This window comes from Saimiri boliviensis, chromosome 3, assembly GCF_048565385.1.
Source record: "Saimiri boliviensis isolate mSaiBol1 chromosome 3, mSaiBol1.pri, whole genome shotgun sequence".
NCBI classification, from domain to species: domain Eukaryota; kingdom Metazoa; phylum Chordata; class Mammalia; order Primates; family Cebidae; genus Saimiri; species Saimiri boliviensis.
The window spans coordinates 112,830,306-112,855,163 of record NC_133451.1 but is presented as its reverse complement, the minus strand read 5'-3'; the positions used below and the strand labels follow the sequence as shown (position 1 = coordinate 112,855,163).

At 37.9% G+C, this 24,858-nt stretch overlaps 1 protein-coding gene across 14 annotated transcripts in view; it reads right to left on the bottom strand.

The window, feature by feature from the left end:
- TENM3 (teneurin transmembrane protein 3) overlaps positions 1–24,858 on the bottom strand; it is a 2,726,163-nt gene that overhangs the window by 1,554,557 nt on the left and 1,146,748 nt on the right. For all 14 annotated transcript variants that reach the window (XM_074396661.1, XM_074396660.1, XM_074396665.1 and 11 more), the window contains exon 5: positions 15,985–16,025. The gene's annotated coding sequence lies outside the window, so the exon portion shown is untranslated. The remainder of the gene's footprint in view (positions 1–15,984; positions 16,026–24,858) is intronic.

Genomic DNA, 24,858 nt, shown 5'->3' with positions numbered 1-24,858 from the left:
TAAAAATCTTAAACAAAATGTAAACATAAATACATGATGTGTGTGTGTATGTATGTGTGTGTGCATATACACATTTTGACTGGTAACTACAACCATCTTGATTGAAAGTTATAAGCTGTTATACGGGTTATTCACCCTGTGTTTCTATATTTTATATTTGTAACATAGAACGAAGATTATTAAAATTTTCACATAAACTTTGAAAGGCTTCATGAGAAATGCTATGAAAACAGATTATTTTTATTTACCTGAAACACATCTATTTGGGTTTATTATTTTGTGATTAAACACCATGTTAGTTGACACCGAAAAGCATTTCAGCTTACTGAATATTTGTCTTATATTCATATAACGAATTAATTATATGAATTAATATATTAAAACTGTTTCATTAAGCTATTTCAAATATTTCCAACTCTGTGAAAGGCAAGTGAACCTTTATAGTAATTATCTAATTCTGAGTAGGAGAGTTGGCATAAATGTTCTATAGCTGGTAAGCAGGTTTTTTCTGGGATTTCTGAGGGTTTTTTTGTTTTGTTTTGTGTGTGTGTTTTTTTTTTTTTTTTTAGGCGGCATATGGGTAAAACTACCAGAGGGATCATGGATAAATGTGGTCAGTATTACTATGAATACAAATCATGAAAAGTTATTAATGTTTTGGAAGCAAATTGAGAAAACCCATGTTGACAATCACAGCTCAAAACAAGCAATTAACCTAATTTTAACCATCATCAACAACTGCTAGCATTCCTGATGCATCTGAAATTCAATTTATAAAAAAACACAGACAAGTATCCTTTCGGCCACCAAAATGACACAATTACAAGCAGTCATAAGGGAGATTTTTATTTTGACTCTTCTGATATGCATCCACTAAATTTGTTATACATTTCTTATCTTGACAGAATTTTCAACTAAAAAAAACTTGGTCAGATATGAATATCTTAAATAAGCTAGCCTCTAAGTGAACCATGACTGTAAAAATTAAATGAGCGCATATTTCTAATTTTTCACTATTAAAAATTGTTACATACTAAACATTTCTTGATTGGAAAATGAAGGAAAGAGTCTATTTATCTAACAAAAATGTTACCTAGGCAGTGACTATTTTACTTACAGTTGATCAATGTTCAGTCATATTCGTGTGTGTGTGTGTCTGTGTGTGTGTGTGTGTGTGTGTGTGTATGTGTAACTGGAAGTTGTAGAAGAGAACACAAAGAATTTTTGATGGGACTTAGGACCTTTTTCTCAGTCAATAATGGAATAATAGTAGTAATTCTGATGCACAGTCCATAACACAAGCCATTCTTTTGCACAGTATATTATAGTAATAGGTATAATGATTTGTTAATAATTCCACTACTGCCTAATTACAATTACTTTCAGTCACAAATAGAACCTACTCCTCTTCTACAAACAAGGGTTTTATTTTTAATTATTATAAATGTATAATTAGAGAAATAAGTTTGGTTCTTTGTCATTTCTGTCATCATTTCTATTATTGTGAATATAAACTAAGCAAACGAAATAATTTCCTCTGGTTAAAGAGTTAAAAGTCATAGGTGATTTTTCTCTATTTTTTTTACAGTGTAGAAAATGATAAATGTCTACATTTTGAACAGTGTTAGAGCATTGTTATAGTCACAAATAACGTATATACATCAAAATGCTAATGCCGTAATAATTGATGTTTACAAAATCAAATTAAAGTTGATTTGTTAAAGTTAATACAACTTGATTCAAGGTGTATATATTATTAAATCGGTTCCATGTGCCAAAGAGTATAGTATTATTATTATTCTCAATTCTTTTATCATTCAGCAGTCAATTAAAGTACATATTCAATGACTTTCTCTCCTCTACTACCTTCTTGCATGGATATAGCCAGAATTTCATCTTTACTGAAATTGTTCTATTAATAAAATCACCGACTGAAGCATTTCATTTTCTGATCATGATTTTCTAGGCTTTACAGTTTGATTATTCAGCTACTCCCACCATGACCATTCTTCAACTTTTTAAAGACCCCAGTCCACAAATATTTCTATCTTCTGTGTATTGGTCTCCCTCTTTATTTCCATCTTCTCCATTCAGGTTACATTCCAGGGTTCATTCAGTAAGTCTTTTGCCAAAGATCTAAACTTCATTGTTCTTCTTATCTTTGGTAATTCCTCAGACTTTCCTGAACCCAAATACACTTTTACCCGCTGCCTGCCTCTAGGCAGCTGAGTTCAATTGGAGGAAATACAATGAAAATGCATTATTAATGATAACTTATTCAGAATAACTAAGCTCAGCTGGACTAATATTAAAATGAAGTTAGTTGAACTAATGTTAGCTAGCATCGTTGTTACTTAACAAATCCTATTATAGGCTGGGTGCAGAGGCTCCCGTTTGTAATCCTGGCACTTTGGGAGGCCAGGGCAGGCAGATTTCTTGAGCCAAGGAATTTAAGACCAGCCTGGACAACATGGCAAAAACCTCTTCACTACAAAGAAAAAAAAAAAAAAATTAGCCATGCATGGTTTTGTGTGCTTGTAGCCCCAGCTACTTGGGAGGCTGATGTGGGAGGATTGTTTAAGCCTGAGAGGTTGAGGCTGCAGTCAGCCATGATTGTAACACTGCACTTCAGCCTGAGCATGGGACAATAGCCTATTAAAAAAAAAATTCTATTATGTTTCTCTGTTCAACTCATATTTCAGATCTTTTTGACTCTTAAAGCTCTTACTATTTCAGCTTCTTTTCTCATCAGTCTCAGCAGATATACTGGCTACTAAATTCTTAGAGAAAAAAGAAGCCATCAGACAGGAACATACAAAAACTTTTTACTATCAAAAATATACTTGTATTTGCAATCAGTTTTCACTCTTTTTTCTTTCATATACCAATAGAGGGGGTATCTATACTTCAGGTTGAATTCAACTGCACTCTGATTCCATCCCACCGCCCCTTCTCAGGAATCTATTTTTTTTATATCTGCTCCATCCCTTGTGTCTTCATCCTTTTTTTATAAAGGGATCTTCCCATTAACATACAAAAATGCTCATCTGTCCCTGAACCTGCCTCCTCCAACCCTATTATCTTATCCTTTTTCTGTCTATTCATGGAAATACTTGTCTCGAAATTTGTTTATACTTATTAGTTCAATTTTCTCATCTTCCACTTGCTGTTCAGTCAGCCTCTATTTCCTTTCTGTTATCATCACTATATCATATTGGCTATAACTAAGTGATATTTACAGCTCTCCTTTTTCTAAATGTCTCCATCTTCATCTTATTTAGAATCTTGGAGCTTTAATATTGTTGATTTCTCTCTTTCTCTCTAATTCCTTTCTTATCTGGAGTTTTGGTTTCATCTTCTTTGTAACCTGAATTTGCTCTGGATTTTTAAATTTGCTCTCCATAATGCAGATGAACAAATACTTGCAAAACACAAAGTCGGTTTTCATTGGCTGCCATTATTCCTTACTATAGAGAACCATATTTTCAATATGGCCCATGCAGCAATAAATAGCCTGGCCACTGGCTCCCATTCCAACCTCAAATAGAATACTTTCTGTCTTGATTTCTATATGCCAGAAAATTTACCTTTTCATTCTCCAATTGTTATTTGCTTCTTAGTATCCTGGACTTTGCATATATGATTTTCTCATCTGGTTTATTTTCCTCTTCCCTCATTCCCCTAATTAACTCCTACTAAGTGGAGGTATACTATTACCATTTGGAACTTATCTCTCACTCCTACCTCACTTTCCACCTAAATCAGATATCCTGGATTATTTTATGCCACTTTTCAGTATGCAGTAATATGTGTATTTGATATTTTTATTAACATTTTTCATTTTTCTTGTTCGTTATTGTGATTCCAGGGTCCAGGCTTGAAACAAAATACAGAAATAAGTATTTATTGTATGAATGAATGGATGGATGAATTGGCAGAAATGGATTGTTGTTGATTGCTATTATAGATGCTGATAGAGTTCTATTTAATGTGTACATTAATATTGCTGAATACTTTTGATAAATGGGATTGAGTACCTTTTGATTTAATTTTATAAAACATTTTTAAGCATATCTGTCATACCTCTAGACCTGGCCCTTGAAAACAGAGTGTATTTTTAGTAACACGCACTTCCCAGAACTTAGCACTGGGTTTATTTCATGGAGAATGCTCAGTAAGTGTCTGTTCAAAAAATGGTAATAGGTAGAACAGAAGGCAGTTGCCCCAACTAAAAACCCACAATAACTCCATGCACATTGGTTTACTTTGCAGAGGTGGGAATGAGATTAGAAGGGGAAAAATTACTCCTCTTTAATAAAATGAAATTGAACAACTAGGGGTATGTAAACATCTTCAAACTCATCAGTTGTTTCACATGAATAATCTTGATTCAAGTTCACTATTCTCCAATAATATTAAAAGGCAAACAGATAATTTTAAAAGAAATTATATTTCTTTTAAATATATATTTTTGAGAAGGAGAGAGGTAGGATGAATTCTTGACATAAGGGACTGTTAGGCACTCGTCTGGGTATTGTTGGGTGTGTTAAGATCTCTTTCTCTGAAGATTGTTAGAAATTGATGACAGTTTAGGTGTAGTTCTGCCTGGAGCCATGGGAACTAATTGGATGACCCCTCTACTTATCAGTTTACACTGTGAAGAGTGCTACAGGAATTCTCTCCCCGGAGATGGCCCATAGCAACCAGCACAGAATAGTCATATATCCAGGAATATCAATATTCAAGTGTGATAAAATGTAATCCAAAGAAGAGCTGGTTAGTTATCACTAGTGTTTGAAGAATCTAGAAATGTTTACATTTTATATAGTCTAATAATCCTTTTGAGCATGTATTAAAGCTAATAGTTGGCTATTCCAATTCTTAGTTTGATATAAATCTGTCAAACTATTTGTGGAGTGGCCACAGAGAATTTAACATGGCATTAGATGCTTGAATTTAATAGTTATTCCTTTAAGGATTTATCAACTAATAAGAGATAAAAATGAGTGAAAACAAAATCTTCACAGACACATAGGTAAAGCTAGTACATACAGAGGGTTATCATGGGGTGGGATGGACATGAAATCTGTAAGCACCAGGAGAAACGAAAGACATTAACAGAATAAGTAATGAAGAAGAGGCTTAGAAGCCATGCAGAGAGGAAGGGCAAGCATCTGTCAGATAGAAGGGGGGATCTATTTCAAGCCCTTGGAAAAACTTGGAAGACACTGATTTCCAAAAATGGGAAGGAAGATTGAATAAGCAGAGAACAAGACGGTGGATGAGATTAATGGAAACAGAGTGCGGAATTGGTTTATATACATTCAGGAAATAAACTGATCCTTTGAGATGTCAGTCTGGGCTACTTCAACACACGCACACAGTCGTCTTGGCTAGGTCGCAGCCATTGTTCCCAGAGGCACTATTCCACTTGATGCTGCCTATATCAGAGCTTCCATGTTGGCATGAGATCAGATTTGGTTTAGTCCAAAGCCTGAGTTTATAACTTAGTTCAGCCATATTTTGTACTAGCTGTGTGACTTTAGGTAAGCTACTCAAATTCTCCAGGCTTCAGGCTCCTCATCCATAAAATAAAAGTTACTGAATTAAACAGAGGTTCTCAACAGAAGCTGTAATGCCCCTGGGGTCCAGTAATGCCCCTGGGGTCCAGTAATGCCCCTGCAGTGTACTGAAAATTTGTTAAAATGCAATTTTTAGGGCGCAGTGTTTTGCTGTACTATAATCATCAAATGGTGAAATCTAGGGATGTTAAACTCTTGGCCAGGAACAGGCTGTCGGGATAGAGAGAGATGTCTGACATTATGTAGGATTTTCAAGCATACATTTTCAACAGGAAAATCTTGTTTATAAGCATACGCACCATAACCTAGGTGAGATGAGAGACAGGTATAATCAGGAGAACACTAATTAGCATGCACTGCACCCTGGACTAATAAGAACCCTAAAAAATTGAAAAAGTAGTTGTTGCCCTAATGATAATTTTTAGACACAGACTTCATTCATAGACAATACATTTCATTTTCTTTATAGAAGGAAGTACTGCCATTCTGTTAAAAACTTAAAATTTGTCCTATTATACTCATTCAGTTCAATATTACAAGGAGCATGAGATCAAAGCATTCTGATCTATCAAATCACCTGTCATATTTTGTGATTTTCACTACTTTGACATTCAGATAATTTCCCTCCCCCACGTCCCCTGTACACACACATATACACACCAATCATTAAAGTAATTAACTCAGGCAAGACCACACCACCGCTATGGGGATAATGTTGAAAGGTTTTCTAAATATGGTGGCATACAAATATTTTAGTAGTATGATCAATAAGTTCCATTCTATAGGGCTTTCTAATTTGCACATGCCACTCTTTGAGAGTAAAGCACAATAAAATTGGGCTTTTTACAGTCAAATACCTTGATTTTTGTTTCGTATTTTATCTCTGAAATATGATCATCTACTAAAACAAACCTATGAGACAGAAAGGCATTTTCCCATTTTGCAAATCAAGCAGAAGCACAAATGTCTGCCAAGGTCTCCAGCAGCTCTGTGCTAAGGATTTCTCATTCATTTGATAATGTGACCTTCAAATGACAGAACTGGATCAAGAAAAACACATTTTGATGGTACTTGTAAAAGTAATGGAGCTGCTGTCAAAAATACCTAGGCTGGCCATGAAACTTGAAAATGTAGTGGGTGCCATGGGGACAGAAGGAGGAGCTAACATTTTCACAGCAAATGTTTCTCTCCTACAAGTGTTTAACTTGCAAAAGTTATCTGACATCCATTTCCAATAAATAAATAAATAAAACGTCAATATAATTGATCCAATTCAGTGATTACATTGGAAAGAAAGCTTTAACAGCCTAATAATGCTGGTTCAAGGCATACTGACAGACTCATTTGTTTATTTATTCAAACAAATTTACTGATTCTCTATGCAAAATAATACATTAAAATGTTTTAATATGTTTTTATCTAAGAAAAATAGAACACGGAATAAATCTTTATTCACACTCAAAAAGAGTTTACAGTTGAGTTGAAGGAGCTAGATGTATTTGGAGGAGCACACCCTTGATGTCCTATTTCATACCATTCATTTGTCCACAAAGGAGGGAAAGGTAACCTCACTTGGGGATGATTTCAGAAGCCTTCTTGGAAGAGGTGCCATTTGAAATAGATGATGAGAGGTGAGTAGTAATCCAGCAAATGGCATTCTGCTCACATAGGATTCCCTAGACTCAAGAGCTCCAAATGTTCTCTAGGGAATAATGAATAATTCTATTTGACTTTTGGGTAAAGTTGTGTTAGAAAAGAAAATTACAAGTTAGGTGTATGACAATACAGAGAGCAATAAAGAAAGAGTAACAAATCTGGGTTATATTTAGTAGATAACTAAAAACTAAAAAAGCACATGTTCTAAGAAAAATTTTTAAAAGACGAATTGGCCTGATTGGTGATTATGACATCTCTGTTCTTCTCAAGCCTGTGCTCTGGGATTCTTACCTTTTAATAATTCAGTGACATTTTGTCACATGCCAATCATCCCCCAATCCTGGGTAAATTCAACTGTCATCTCTCTCTATTCTTGGTCCCTGCATAAAGCATATTGTTATTTGGAAAGGAGTCTATTGTTATCCGAGAGCTTGACATGCTCAACAAATATTTTGAGCAAAATTCAGCACCTGATTCTATAATTCTAATTGCAGCTGACTGGACCAAACATGGACAACTCGCTGGCTTGCCAGAGGCCTCTGAGGAGTTACTAGCTGGAGCTCTGCCTCACAGGGGCAAGGGACCATTTAGAACCTCTCTTCAAGTGGTTTCAAGAGGAGACTTACAGATAAAGGGTGGCAGAGGGCACTGAAGTCAGTAGAATTTAGTAAACGGCAGAAGACCTAAATAAACAGAAATCATAAACTATAAAGGAAGAAGAGGGGTAAATAGCAGAAGCAGCACAATCAGACTTTGCAGAGAAGACTTAATGTACTAGGCCTGACTGCAAATCTTTGGAAGTCTTACATAGAAGGTTAGCCCTTAGCTGACTTCTGGCAGCTTGGATTTTGAGAAGGATCCCTCCACCCAAAGTCATAATAGTGGGTCACTGTGCCAAAACTGCTTGTGTGAACAGCATAGCTGATGTTGCTTTCCTTCTGGAACTCTGGAAGTTGGTATGTGTCAGGCAGAGGCTGCCACGCCTGCATTCTCCAGTCAAAATCCTGGGTATGGAGTATCTGACAAGCTTCCCTGGTAGACAACATTTCACACATGTTGTTGCAACTCATTGCAGGGGGAACTAAGGGCATCCTGTGTGTCTCCTCGGGGAGAGAACCCTTGGAAGCTTGTACCTGGCTTCCTCCAGAGTTACCTCATACACCTTTTCTTTGGCTAATTTTGCTTTGAATGTTTTTAATAAATTGTAGTTGTAGGCCAGGCACATTGACTCACACCGGTAATCCCAGTGTTTTTGGAGGCGAAGCGGGGAGGATTGCTTGAGGCCAGGAGTTCCAGATGAGCCTGGGCAAAATAGCAAGACCTCATCTCTAAAAAAAGTGGTGTTTTTGTTTGTTTTTACTTATCCAGGCATGGTGACATGCACCTGTAATTTTAGCTATTTGGGAGGCTGAGGTGGGAGTATTATGTAAGCCCAGGAGTTCAAGGTTCAGTGAGCTATGATTGTGCCACTGCAGTCCAGCCTGGGCAACAGAGTGAGACCAGGTGTGAATGACTGATTGATTGATTGATAAATGATAAATAGTAACTGCAGGACTACTGGATGAGTCTTATGAGTTTTCCCAAAACACTGAATTCAGAGGTGGTCTTGAGGACCCTGACACAGAGCTATTACGAGAAGTTATACATATGTTAGAAAGACTATTCATTTGCACATCTGCAGCTGAAGAAAAAAGAATCATTAAAACAGATTTGGATGCTAATGATTGGTGCTTGGTTCTAGGTGGTGACAGAATATTACTAGAGATTTGTGGTAGTATATTGGCTAACTGAATGACTTCCAGTTACATTCTGGACATCATGAAAACTAATCATCTAGGGATTAAAACTTCACATTCCTTTATTTACAATAAACCCCTGTTATTCAAGGTAAGCCAAGCATTTCTCTCTTTCTTAAAAAAAAGCCAAATTAATAATTGCCAAAGAAAATCATATACACAGGCTATGTGATCCCATTACCAGTATATGGTTTCCAACTTCAATAGAGCTTTTGTGATGATCTTGAGACTTTTTTTGTTGTTATTAACCTTTTGAGTTTTCTCAGCATAGCTTCTAACTTCAAGCTTCAACCCAGTCCTTATAATTCTTTACAGAGGAACTTGATCTCTAAAGAGAATGGAATCCATTACAAGGATGTTGTCTCCCTTCAAATCTACCTGCAAAGACCCTAGTCTAAATGCCTGGTCTCTAATTACACAACAAGAATTGTCCCTTCAACATAAAACTGAAGACTTACTTTCTACATTGATTTATATACTTTTCTCTGTTGTCCAAGCCCTGACTCTCTTCCCTAATATCTTCCATCTTTTCTTTCTACAGTGTCTTTCTTCTATGTCCACAAAACATTCAAGGCTCTTTTACTCTAAAACCACAAAACAATACAAACAACAACAAACTATTCATTTGACACAAGATACCACTCTGCAAAAATTTTGAGAGATGGTTTATACTCAATCTTCATTACTTCAGTTTTACTCATTTTTGGTTTCTGCCCCACAATGAGGGAAATATTCCCATGTGAGACCCCCAAAAGGCGTGGGTCTCACTATATGGTGAGTTTGATCCCAAACACAGTTTCCTACTGGAAGCAGTCGAGCTATCGGAAAGAAGGAACTGAAGGATGACTGATCAGTTTCTAGTATCAACCACGATATCGTTTGGGCCTAAATTATGCGGTGCTGCTAGACCAAGTGACTCCCTACCAGCAACCAGTTTCTGCTTTTAATCTTTGACTCTTTCTTTAAGAATAGCTTTAACCTTTTCTTTACTTGCATGACTGCCTTGTACCCTAGATAATGGTTTAACTGTGGGGATATTTGCAAAGCAAATGCCACCATACAGGATGACTTTGATCCCTGACTCAGAGACTCCTGAATGGGGGAATTGAGATAAGTTGAGTCAGGAGCAGACAAAGGAGAATCTGGTTAAAAGATATTCTGATGAGCAAAATCAGAAAAACTTTTCACATGTGAGTCTTAAAACAGGATCAAACCAAAAATACCTGCAGCCATGAGGAATAATGTCTGGATGTAAATAAGCTTTGTGATCACAGGAAATTCTATTACTTTTTATAACCACTGATTGTGTATCTGACTTCTCTATTGTATAGGCCATGTAAGGTATAGATTTGCACTTCCTCTTGCAATGACCTAAACCAGAGCAGAGAAAGTGTATTTATTCCTGACCTTTGAAAAATAAATTTGCTGTTTTAGGCACGGCCTATACAGCCCTCCAGACCCCCACGTCCTTTCTGTCTTTCTTTATTTCTTTAAGCGTACACTCTCTTCCAGGTTTTGGGACCCTCTTGCAGGTCGAGAGATCCCCGGCAGACATGCTGTCCCGACCGTCCCCGACAACACAGTTTTATTCAAAGAGCTGTTAACTGCACAGTTCAGTAGCCACTTTTAGTCCTGACTCCATTTTTCACCTTAATTCTTTCCGTTTTTAAACATTTTTTGAGACATGGTCTTGCTCTGTAGCTCAGTGGTGCCATCCCAGCTCTGTAGACCAGTGGAGCTCACTGTAACCTTGAACTCCTGGGCTCAAGCAGTCCTCCCACCTCAGCCTATGAAGTAGCTGGGACTACGGGTGGGCACCAGCTCACCCCGACAATTATTTTTTAAAGTGTTTTGCAGAGATGGGGCCTCACTATGTTGCTAAGGCTGGTCTTGAACTCCTGGCCTTTAGCAATTTTCCCACCTAAGCCTCCCAAAGTGCTGGGATTACAGGCTTGAGCCACCATACCCAGTCTCAGTTCTCAAAATTTTCTTCTCCCATCCATTCTCGAAACTCAAGTTTTTCACTATTCCCCTGCCCTCTCTCAATCCTCAGCAACTTCCTCTTCTGCCTGCCTTGCTATAATCGAGGCCTCTTAGGTCCTCCTCTCCTCATACATGAAGCACCTCCCCATGTGGTCTCCAATTCCCCCCAGAGATCCTGTGCCTCCCACCCCTAATGACCCCTAGCCCTGTGTTTCTCCAGCTCATTGTCTCTCCCAAGCTCCAGGTTCCAGCCTCCTCCTTTTGGCTGCTCCCTGGATATTTCCACTGTGACAAAACTACACGTCTACAATTAAATCGAGTATGCATTTTGTTCCTAACTTGAGTGCCTATTCCTTTATTCTGAATCTGGCTAATGATATAACATCCTCTTTCTTCTAAGCTGGAAGATTAGAAACATACATTCTCAACTTCTTTTTCTACCCCTGTCACAGCCATCTAATCACCGGACCCTACCAGCACCTGCTTCTTCAGTCCCACAGAGCTCTAACTTTCCTGCTCTTCTGCATCCCTATATTACATCCTTAGTGTATTCCCTAACCGTCCTTCTATAAAACTGCAAGATCTCTTTCCCTGCACTTCTTGCCATGCCCCACTCTCATCTATAACCCATCCTCCTCAAAGTCATCAGAGCCATCATTCTTAAAAGCAATCAGGTGCTTGGGCTTTAGAAGCAGATTGCCTAATTTGAATCCTGACACTATTACTGTCTTGCTATTAATATATAGTCTAGGGTAAATATGTAGCTATTCCGTGTCTGTCACCTTTGCTAGAATGGAATGTGAATAATAACTATGAAATGATAACAATAACTATTAAAATAGTTAATATATGTAAAGTGCTTACCACAATGTCTGACATTTAGTAACTGACCAATAAAATATTAAGTTCATTCTCTGTCTGAAAAAGTGTTACATCTCTTTTAATAAGAAATAAAGTAAGCAACATCTGAATCAAGATACTGAACTTCTCTCTAAAAGAGTAACTTGTAATCCCAGCACTTTGGGAGGCCAAGGCAGGTGGATCACGAGGTCAAGAGATCGAGACCATCCTGGTCAACATGGTGAAACCCCGTCTCTACTAAAAATACAAAAAAATTAGCTGAGCATGGTGGTGCATGCCTGTAATCCCAGCTACGCAGGAGGTTGAGGCAGGAGAATTGCCTGAACCCAGGAGGCGGAGATTGCAGTGAGCCGAGATTGCGCCATTGCACCCCAGCCTGGGTAACAAGAGTGAAACCCCGTCTCAAAAAAATAAAAAAAAAGTAATTGATCCCTTATCTGGGGATTTAAAATTCACAGTTTCACATTTTCATCTTAGAAGGTACTATATCCAAGGACTCCTTGAAAACAATGAAAATTCTAGATCAAATGCATGTCAGTATTCTCATAATGAATGAATGAATCGGTGAGTGAGCGAAATCTTTGATATAGGCCATTTTATCAATGTCCAAATTAATTACTATATTTTTATGATGTACTTCTAGTAGAAAGGATCAAAGACCAACATCAAGCTAGACAAATAAATATCAAATGAGAATGTAGAAATAGCCTGTGAGTATTCAGAATAAACAGATAGGACCTGTCTAAATCTTTCAGTATTTAAAGCATGAGAGGTTTCTAAACTACTGTTAGAGCAACAACTGAAATACTAATGTAAATATTTACTGAGCATCTAGTGTGTGAAGGGCACACCTACTAGCTTTTTCTCACAGTACTGAAAATGTGATTCGACGAATAAAAAAAAGGAATAAACAAATCACAAGGAAAGGCAAACTGTCTGTGATATAATAAATGGCCTCAGAACATTCTTATACTTGGAGAGAGAATGGAGGCCTATATTGATACTGTTGAGAGGCATCAGGTCAAGCTTCACGGGAGAAACCTGGTGTTTGTCGAAGACTTGAAAAACAAATGCAAAGGCAGAGAAACAGTGTTCCAGAAAGAGAAAGCAGAATATTAGGGGTATATTAGTATAACACTGTTTATCAAGCTCAAACCTTACTAGTGGTCTGATGAAGTAGGAGATCAGGCTTCTTGGGAATAGGCCCAAACAAGGGTGAAAGTGACAGGGAGGTGCTCCTATCAGGAACTTCAACCCTGGTCCAGAGGTGAAACAGTAGTTAGCACACCTGGAGTATCTTTGCATATGGTTCACTTTGCAGCAACCAGTGGAAGAAAATTCACTGAACATAATCTGTAATAACCCTCCCCAAATGTGGGGAGAAAAGTAGACTGACTAGCAGAAAAACAGTGGAGACATTTTTGAATTGTTCCTTAAAGTACAAATTGACAAGAGACAATTTCAACGAAGATAGAACAGGCCTTGATATTTAAGCAAAGCATTCAAAATAATACCCCACTGACTGAAGGCAGGCAGGCATTAAAAACACAAACTCATAACATGAAATGCTCACAGGGATAGTTAACACCACCCTCCCTGGGCCAGGCTTATTCAGTTGGTCTCACAAATTTACAGTCAGTGATTCCAAGCAGAAAATTCATTAAAATCAGGAAATTGCTTAATTAGTTTAAAGTGACAAACACTTCTAAAAATAAATGTTTGAACTACGTAGACTCCAAACAAATTCATCACAATCAGAACTGTTACAGTACATCTACCTACAATGACTAGAAAATTAATTCACAATAACAGCATGTCAGATGGTATGCTTCTTAACTCGTTTTATCTCCTTCTAAAAAGAAACTACTTGTTTTAAGGAGTGTTTAACTTCTGCCCATCCTCCATTGCAATAATTGTGTCAACTTGAGAGCCTGCTGACTTATTGCCAACTTATTTTGTCTTCTCCTCCTTTATTGCCAAAATATGCTTATAGATGTCATTTATTGTAGACTCTTTTATGATAGGGATGCCCCAGCGTGTTTTAGGAACCTGATGCAGAGTCTGGTTCAACTGTAATGTGTTCATTTACCCAAGCTCAATGCTGTTACAGAAAATGTGTATAAAAACCTACACATTTATGCTTCAATGTGAGTATGATGCCAGAAAAAAAAAATCACACTTTCTCCATATACTAAATAAAGTTGTTATTCCCACGCATATTCATTGTAGAAAATTAGAAAGGACATGAACAGTGAATAATGAAATGTTATTACCACAGACAATCCCTACTATGAAGGCCCTCTGATCTTCCTCCACAGCCACCCACACCGTTCAGAAAAGCTTGATCTCCCCAGTACTCATTTGATTGAATTTGAAGTAACCGATACAGCCCATGAGATACAGGTACATGTTGCTCCCAGCACACAAATAATGAAACAAGGCCAATCTAGAGCAGAGCAGGGGAGAGTATCCTGAATGCTAAAAATAACCAAGCCTAATATAAATAGAGTTAGTCAATTCCATTTAGTTTTCTCCATAAAGTTGAGAAAAAAACCCAAATGTTCCTTAATAGAATCTTAATGTTTCTCGAATGTAAGACCCCATTTTTTTACCATCTTCCAAGATCACCACTGGGAGCCAAAACATGGCCAAAGGAAAGGGGGAAAACCATGAAGAATGTAATGATTTACTTCTCTTCCCACCTCGGGAAACGTTTGCTTAGAGATGTCACTATTTAAAGGACAGCATTGAACAGCAGCCACATGAGCAATTAGTACAACACACACACCCAATTGATTATACCCACATCACCTTAACACATGCCATCAACTTTCAATCTTAAAGCAATTTGTACATTTCAGGTATTAGGGGGAGGGTTGCATTAAAGGAACAGGAACCTCGAGGATTCACTTGAACATAACATAGTTTTTGTCTTTAAAATCATATTAATCTAGTTGGAGTCTAAGTAGTTAATTTAGTATGTACATTAATTATTATCATATTAAAATAGTGATCCTGGTCTGATGCGGTGGCTCACACCTGTAATCCCAGCACTTTGGGAGGCCAAGGAAGGCAGATCACTTGAGGTCAGGAGTTCAAGACCAGCCTGGCCAACATGGTGAAATCCCATCTCTCCTAAAAATTAGCCAGGCATGATAGTGGGAGCCTGTCATCCCAGCTACTCTGGAGGCTAAGGCAGGAGAATCCTTGAACCTCGGAGGTGGAGGTTGCATTGAGCTGAGATCACACCACTGCACTCCAGCCTGGGACACACAGCAAGATTCATCTTAAAATAAATAAATAAATATAAAATAAAATAATGATCCTAAGAGGTCATATATTGTCCACATAAATCTGAGAGAAATTCTTGATCAGTAGAATTTCAGTGAATAGCAAGTGAACTGGCATGCAGATAAAAGAAGAAACATGTTACCTATTATTTTAGGTTTTCAGACCTGAATTCATTTAGTATTTAATTTACAGTTACAGTATTCATAACACATTATACGACTTATTACAAGATTTTCAGGATTTTGTCTCAAAGTATTTAGAGGGTTACTTTCTTGATACTGAGGTTCAGGGAATATTTCCATAAAGTAAATTTGTAAAATGAACTAGGAAGTTTCAGCAAACATACAGAATTTTTAAGAAAAAATATTTCTCGCGCCGGGTGCAGTGGCTCAAGCCTGTAATCCCAGCACTTTGGGAGGCCGAGGTGGGTGGATCATGAGGTCAAGAGATCGAGACCATCCTGGTCAACATGGTGAAACCCCATCTCTACTAAAAATATAAAAAAAATTAGCTGGGCATGGTGGCGTGTGCCTGTAATCCCAGCTACTCAGGAGGCTGAGGCAGGAGAATTGCCTGAACCCAGGAGGTGGAGGTTGTGGTGAGCTGAGATCGCGCCATTGCACTCCTGCACTCCAGCCTGGGTAACAAGAGCAAAACTCTGTCTCAAAAAAAAAAAAAAAAAAAAAAAAGAAAAGAAAAGAAAAAGAAAAAATATTTCTCTTAGAATCATTTTTGTGCTTTATATAAAAAAGTAAAAAATAAACAGACTATTTTATCAGCTCTCAATTTTAAGAAAGGGTCATATATTTACTTACAGTTAATCTAGAAGTCCGAAGAATGGAATTCCATCACCAGCCTGCAAATTAACAACAAAATCTAAGACTATATAAGGCCACTTAATTGGACAAACAGAAAAGACACGATTATATAATTTATGATTTAATAATAAACATATACAGCATTGATGAATGATAAGAAAAATAACATTAATTCTTACTTCCAAAGATGAAGCTGGAACATAACATACATCTACCATTTTTCTTTGTTTTTTAAAAAGCACTATTCCACATACTAAGCAGTTCAAGCTGTCAATTTGGTTGCATGCATGCTGACATAAACAACCAGAATATTAATACAATAATTGAGAATTTTTAAGGAGTGGAAGTGTATTTGTAACTAGTATCAAAACATATTTAGAAACTCAGTTAAGATCGCAGGGAAAATGATATAGTAAGTTATCGTGGTTTTCTAACTAGTGTTCATGAGTTCCTGTGTCTAGATCCTAACACCAGAGAATCTACAGCCTCTCAACAGCCACTGATGTAGCATTTGTAGCTTGGGTTTTACTAAGCCACTGAGGTGTCTCATTGATGTAAGCTCTGCCGTTTTGACACTCTACCCAGATGCTCCAATTTTGCTTCAGTGACTCAGAGCTGACTCTGAATGCCTCAAAGCATGGGTCAAAAGAGTTATGATTAAGGCAGGGGTGGCACTGCAGTGAACCAGTGTCACCTGCACTGACTTGCAATTCTACAAATGGTGTGCAAACAGCATGGTGGTCTTGATTGGACTGTAAGGACCAAACGGAACAAAAGTGAATTCAGGTGTATTTCTCGCTCATTATCTTCTTATCTATGTCATAATGACTCAGTATACAACAATTTAAAATAGATGCCATACATTTTATGGAAGGATCTCTATTTTCACAGCAGAGAATCTTCTGTCATGGTGTTGTCTGTCGTGCATTTAAAGGTGTCTGTGCTTATATATGTATATCATGTATATATCCTTGAGTTGACCTATATGCCTTATCAAGAGATCTAACACTGGGTTTTATTAAATGTATTGTCTCCTTTATCCATGGAAATTGTTATGAACCTGCTGATACACAAAGCAGAACCACAGATCTTTTATCTAGGAGGAGTCTTCCAACAATAAGATGAGCTTTTAAATGGGTAGCAGCTTTTGTGCAAGCTGTATGTCAAGACACTTGACAGAGTTAAGTAATACAATTGTAAAGTTAAATAACAGAAGGGAGAGGCAGTAAGAGGCAAAGAAAAGATAGAAAATTCGTGTTTTCAGATGAGATCTGTGAGGAGGAGGAGAGTCATCTGAGTAGGGAGACATAAGAACCCTCTACAGTTAACAGAAGCTGAAGAGAAATTGATTTGGAAAGAATAGGGGCATAATCATGATGTTGAATAGTGCATTCAATAATGAGGCTGATTCTTGGAAATGCTCATCTGAAGGTGGAGCCAATAGCTGAGAGTGACGCACACCATAATTTCCTCAGAAATAGAGCTACTCCTTACCCCTAATGACAACACTCTACATGACATAGTTTCAGAAGGCACGTGAAGTATGAAAATGAAGGCAAGAGGTGAATCTGGAAGTCTGAAGGGTGCACGAAAGTGATGGAATTTCAGGAGAACACTGAAAGCAAACCACAGTCAGCAGCAATGTCAGAATGTGATGATGATGTGATAGCCTATCCCGGGTGCAAGGCAGCTTGATGTAGTCCTACATTTTGCAAAGCTGTCCATGAAGAAGTCCCTGAGAATGGGGGGAAGATAAATTAGAGAACTTAAAAGTCGTGCTGATTTAGTGACAGCATGTTTTAATACATATGAAGCAGGAAATTAGTAAGTTTCACTTTCGGACTGTCTTTTGATGTTAAAATTCTCTGCTTTCACAGTCAAACCTAGTAGTGATCTTAAACAGCAGCCCGGCATAGGAGGCAGGTGACTGGAGTGGTGCTGTACACACTGAGAATGGATGTTCACCCCGCAGGAGGCGTGGTAGATGTGAACAGCCGCAGAACTCAGAACTCACAGCTCAACATGCTAGAACACATCATCAGCCCTCCTGCCTTGTGTCCTTGAGTTTCCTACTCTCACAGCATGTATTTCCAATTTCTCATCATACTGCCTCTCCATTCCCCTCCCTTTTCTGGCTTCCTCTTTCCAGGCCTTCTGGAGAGGTTTCCACCAGCCTGTCTACACCAGTGTGCTGAGCAGGCTCCTTAGAACAAAGCAGCTCTTCTCAGTGTAACCTATGCTTTGGGATGCTAAGAGGATAATCACTGTGTTTCGATTGTGTCCATTCTTCCACAACCAATCCCTTCCAACTCACATCCATATATGCATACACTTCTTCTCCCCTGGACAGGCTGCTAAACCACATAGTAGGAAAGAGATGAACTAGCCTGGGTATGGAACTCAATACAAATAAATCAATCTCAGCCAGTACTGCAACATATTTTTTGCAGTATTGTATATATGTATACAATATATATGTATTCTTATCTATATCATGACACATATATGTTATGGGTGTTATGTGTATATGCTATGTATATAGTATATACCATATATACATATAGTACATATACATATATACTACATATATGTATATTACTGTATAGTATAGTATATATGTACTATGCATATAGTACATATACATAAACATATAGCTATATATTTATAGTACATATAGTATATACACATAATACCCAATATGTATATGCATGTGTATATATGTATACACTCACAACATCCAATAATATATATGTATTTGCATATATATGTATATGTCTAAACACACAACATCCAATTATATATATATATATATATATATATATATATATATATATACACACACACACACACACATATAATTTATTGAGTGTAAAACACTCCAGGATCGTACTGTAAATTTTTTTTCTAGTGTGGAACACTTGGAAATTAACCTATCAAGTTTATATTTTGTTTCAGAATCACATTGCCTAAACCCGTGACATACCAGAATTGATTCAGTAGGAATCTTTTTGTCATAGAGAAAAGAGCATCATCTATCTGGGGGCTGCTATTTGTCTCAATTGCATAGATTGTTTCTATGTTTTATAATTAACAGAAAGGTGTCTGGCGTCTACCAAATATAGTTCTGACAAACAGGAAGACTCGGCTGAGAGAAGCTGGCGTGTGGATTCAGTACTGATTTCATCAGGGTCAGCTACATTTCATTCCAATGACATATAGCACTTCTCAGCTTGCTTCCCCTTCTTGGGGTCTAACACCTTTGCCTGAATCTGCAATTTTAAGTTATCTTTCTTAGATTTCAGTCCCCTTTACACTTTGGCCTCCACAGTCCATCATTCACCCATCATACTGCACCCATCTGGTGAACTTCCTCTAATTCATTCATTCATTTATTCATTCACCTCTGAATTAGGCATGAGGGGCTGAGAAAAGGCATATCCATACTTTCTTTATATAATGAGTTTATAATCAAATCATGAATCCAGGATATTTTCTCATGAAAAGTTAAAAAAAAAAAAAAAGACTACGAGTAAGTTCCAAATGAATGATACGGTGCTACAGAAGTTCAGAGGAAGTAGGAATCACCGTGATTTAGAGCAGTTCATTCACTCATTCATTCAGTACAAATGTAAATTGTATCTGGCACTTGTCTAGATGCTGAGAATACTGAAGTTAGAAAAAAAAAAAAAAAAAAAACAAGCAGCCATATATAGTATTCATTTGGAGGGAGATATATATAATATGTTAGATAGCTATACTTGCCAATAAAAAAATAAAATGCAGGCAAGGGTAATAAAAATAGATAGAGAGAAATTTGAATTTTAGACAGCTGGCTAGGAAAGTTCTCCCTGAGGAGGCACTATTTGACAAAAGATCTACATGAAGTGACAGAATGAGCTACATGAATAGGAGGGGATAAGGGCACACACAGAAGCCTTGAGATGGGGCTTCTCTGGAGTACTAAAAAACAAAAGAAAATAAAACAAAAACTGAAATGGTAGTGAGTGAACAAGAGAGAGGCTATTCGAATATGAGGGCAGAGAATGCTGGTGCTCATCATAGAACAGCACACAAGTTATAGTACAAATGTTGGTTTTTACTTAAAACCAGATGTCTTTGGAGAAATTTATGTAGAAAAGTGGCATGCTCTGACTCCTACTTTGGCAGGATTACTCTGGGTGGTGTGTGGAGAATGGCATTGGGGTCAAGAAAACATATCCAGGAAGACCAACCAAGAAGCTAGGCTGTTATGCCAGGAAAGAAATGATGGTGGTGTGAAGTTGGGTGGTAGCAGTGAAGTGATGAGAAGTTTTCATATCCTGAAAGTATTTTGGAAGGTAGGACCAAAATATTTTGCTGACTCATTCCATGTAGGATGAGAGAAAAAGCGGTACCCAGGATGAAGCCAAAATTTGGATCTAGGCAACTAGAAAACTAGATAAATCACACTGCTGGGGGAAGACTGGGGAAGGAGCAGGTTGGATGTAGCAGGGGTGAGGGTTTTCAGATTCTTGTTTTGCCTCTGTTAAAATTGTCAGCTAGTGTTCAAGTAGACAAGTTTAATAGGTAGCTGGACATACAAGTCTGGACTGCAGGAGTCCTGGGATTGCAATGTAACCAGTCTTATCAATCAGCTGTGAGATGTCAGCATTTAGAACTCATGATACTAGATAAAACCAACAGGAATGGGACAAAAAGACTAAAAAGAATACATATACAATGTTGAGCATCAAAACATTCCAATGTCTGAAAGTGAGAAAGGTGGAGTAATAATCAAAGGGCCTTGGAAAGAGCATTTGGAGAGGCAGGAGGCTCGCCATGTGGGTGCGAGGTCCTGGAAGCCAAGAGCAGAAAGATATTTAAAGAAATAAGCCTGCTCTAAAGTGTCAAATCCTGCTGAGAGCTCAAGGAAAATGGACAAGGAAAGCAGTCCTCTATTTGACAAAGCAAACGTAGTCAACCAAGTGCATTTCCTCTTTTTCCTAGATACAGAGCTGGACGACAGTCCTCAGCCTTCCCTGGGGCGTCCGTGTGGCCATCAGCTTGTGCTTTGGACAATGAAATGAATGGATGCACTGTGTATCGATCGCAAACCACTCAACTGTAACTCCCCTGCCTTTCCTACTTCTAGATGATAGAGGTAAAATGCTGCCAGCGACCTTGGAAAACATGTCAGATGACACAGACTTCAGCTGCTTGGGTCCCTGAATGATTGAGTGGAGAGACAATACCTTGGCAACCTGTTCCCCCACTCAAACTGGACTTATAATAACAAAAGTAAAAACATGGACTTTCATATTCATGCTTATTTTTCACTGCAGCCTAGGTTATTCTCCCTTATATTGTAACATTGATAAGACCACTTTTTCTGGCAGTGTGGAAGCAAAAAACTTACTGGGATTGGCAAAGGTAGAATGGGAGAAGAGGAACTAGAAGTAGCCAGTGTAGACAGACAACTAGCAGACTGAGTTTTTCTTACAGAATCAGAGAAGAGGAAAATGAGATCAAAGAGGTATTTTAAGATGGAATAAAGATACTTTTGATAAGGATGGTGGTAATCCACTAGAGAGAGAAATACTAATGATAAAGGAGAATTGCTAAGGTAAGTCTTTGAGTAGATGGAGGGATGGAATTCTGTATATGAGTGGAGGGCTTGGCTTCAACAGGGAACTTGGATCTGTAGAAACAGGGGAAAGAAAATGGCATATGAGGGGGCCAATAATTTAAGTAGGTTAAAAGGTGATGTGATTGGAGCATGTGTAAATTCCCATCTGATTTCTTCAGTTTTCTCCGTCCAGTGGAAAACGAGCCCAGTGATGGCTAATGGAGAAATAAAACTGGAGCTGGGTCTTGAATTTGCCTTGGATTGGGGTGAAAATGAGAAAGACATGAGTGTTCACAATGACTAGGAAATAGAAGCAAAGGCACAAAGGCAAAAATAAGCAAAGCACATTCAGGGATACTGAGAAGGTAAGTTCATCTGGTCTCGAATTCTTGGGGACCAATGAGAAATAAGGAAGATAGATAAAATTTATGTCGATTTTGAAGAGTACTTGAAGACTGGCTTGAATTTCCACTCAGGAAACTATTAAAAGAATGCTTTAGGAAGTAAAATATCTGAGTCTCAGGCTTGGCTCTCTTATTGGTTTTCAGTGTATTTCTCTGAAGTTGGATGGATAAGATGAACTTCAAAGTCCTTTTCAGCTTTGCAATTTTATGATATTACTTAATTTACTCTCTGGCAATACAAATTCTTGTAGGTTTTTGATTAGGATGGTGTACATTTAATTGCTGCTTGGTGGGTTTTATCTAGGAAAAAAAACAGTAATTCTAGCACCCATTCCCTCACATTCTGGTGAAAGCACCCTCATTTCTCATTGCAGAGCCACTCTTATGCTACTCAGTTAATGTAGTGTAATAATGGCACCCATCATATCTAGAGGAGAGCATGTAGGTGATCCATGTTGACCATCCTGCATTTTTATTTCTCTTGCTACAATTGTACCAGGAATGTGCACATGAATCAAACCAGGATAATAAGATGCAATCAGGGATTTTACAGAAATTATTGAAAACAGAATTTCTCTCTTCATAAGAGTTGACAAACTAGTAGAAATAAAACCTGGGATTTTGGTAGTTATCTTCCTATCACCTGGAAGGTAGCTGACCTGAGAATCAAGCTGAAGAAACCTAGAGACGGAGGAAGTCAAAATTTTTATGACATCACTTAAACACCTGCAGTCAGATGTACAGTAAGCTAAATCTCTACCTGTAATTCCTATTTTTGAAGTCTCAAGTGAAACCGTATTGCCTTCCCACATTTTTATTTTGCTTAAGCAAACTTGAGTTAGAATTTTGACACATTTAGCTATCGGAATTCTAAATAAGATAAATCTGAGCAAAATGTATTTAATAAAGAATATTCTGGTCTAATGTGCAGAATGAAAGGAAGGAAGACAGTAGAAATTGGGAGACATGATGGAAAGGTAACACAATAATTCAGACACAGAGTAATATAGGTCTCCTGAGATAAGCGACTTTCAGAAAGAAAAGGAGCTATATATTGTGAGAGAAATGTGGAAATGATTGCATGTTTGGATACTGTGTGTATCATAGATGACTTAGAGCTTTGCATCTGTGCAACTGGGAGAAGAGTCAGTAAGGAGAATTCAGTTGCTGAGAAGCTTGAGGTGACCAGGCGAGTTATGTGACAAGGACTGAGATCCAGGGGGCAGACGATGGAGGATATCAAAGTGAGAGCATTCCACACGTGCCCTCGTGGGAGAAGAAAGTTATTCTGAACTACTGCAGAAATTAGTTCTGGTAAGAGACACAAAATTATCTTTTGGGGCTGTCAGTGGATTCTTTAAGGGAAAAAAAAGGATAGAGAGAAGGGAAGAAGGAATGAACTTCAGCAGCAGGTCTCAACCATCTTAAGACCACTGGCATCTATACACATTGCTCTGATATAGAAATACAAAAGCCCAGTTAGCCCCTTATGCTGAAAAAAATATCTAAAATTGGTATTACCCCCTTCCAGCTTATATTCCAATCTATGAACAGTTAATCTCCGCAATGACTCCTTGGATCACTTTACTCACTATGCTGAGTTTCCAGAATATGGAAACTTAGCATAGTGAGTAACCTGATCCAAGCATAGTGAAGTAAACTGATTTAAGGAATCTAGTCCCAACTCATCTGTTTGGCTTTGAAGCACCTTGTGGTATGGCCTTAGTTTGCCTTTTAAAGCTTCCTCTCTCTCATCACCATCTGTCCCAGTCTGTTCCATCTCTCTGTGGCCCCAACATGACAAAGTTTCTTACCACCCTTTGCTTTTCCTCAGGCTCTTCCTCGAGACGTTTCACTGAATGGTATGACCAAAGCCAGATGTCAGACTGCCAAGTACGACCCATACTTCATCCCTGATTTTAAATTTCTCTATGCTTTAATTTCCTTGTCTTCAAAATGAGTTTAACACTATAGCTACACTAGTGGGAGATGACAATTACATGGCAATATACATGCATTCATGTATAAAACTCACACACTGCCTACATATAGCAAACATGACAATTACCATACACTGCACATATTTGATCTTTTGCCTCCTCCTTGCTTCATTCAATTCATTGTCTCACCTCTCCCATTTATTCAATTATTTTCCCTTATTTCTCTAAAGTCGTTAGAATGACACCTTTCAGGATGGGAAATGTGCATTATTTTATATGGACTAACCTTTCTCTCCAGCTATTCCACTTCATTTGTGAAATTCCCATGGATAGAAACTCCTCTCTGTGTATTTCAGTGTTTCCAAATTGTTTCTGTGTCTTCTCATTTTATATTGATATAAAACAGTACAGAGGAAAGATTCTTTCCCAAGAAGGATGCTACCAATCTGGTGGAGGACAGGCCAGGGAGTGGGGTTATGTTTCAGAGTCGGGTAAATCTGGGAACAGGCACTGCCACACCTCTTGCCTCTGTGAGCATGTCAAAAGCAGTGAAAGCCTGAGTTTTGCCTCCCAGGGAGGCAGACAACTAGAAAGGGAGTCTGCATAGCCAAGACAATTCTAAGCAAAAAGAACAAAGCTGGAGGAATCAGGCTACCTGACTTCAAACTATACTACAAGGCTACAGTAATCAAAACAGTGTGGTACTGGTACCAAAACAGAGATATAGACCAATGGAACACAACAGAGGCCTCAGAAATAACCCCACACATCTACAACCATCTAATTTTTGACAAACCTCACAAAAACAAGCAATGGGAAAAGGATTCCCTGTTTCATAAATGGCATTGGGAAAACTGGCTAGCCATGTGCAGAAAGCAGAAAGTGAACCCCTTCCTGACACCTTACACTAAAATTAACTCCA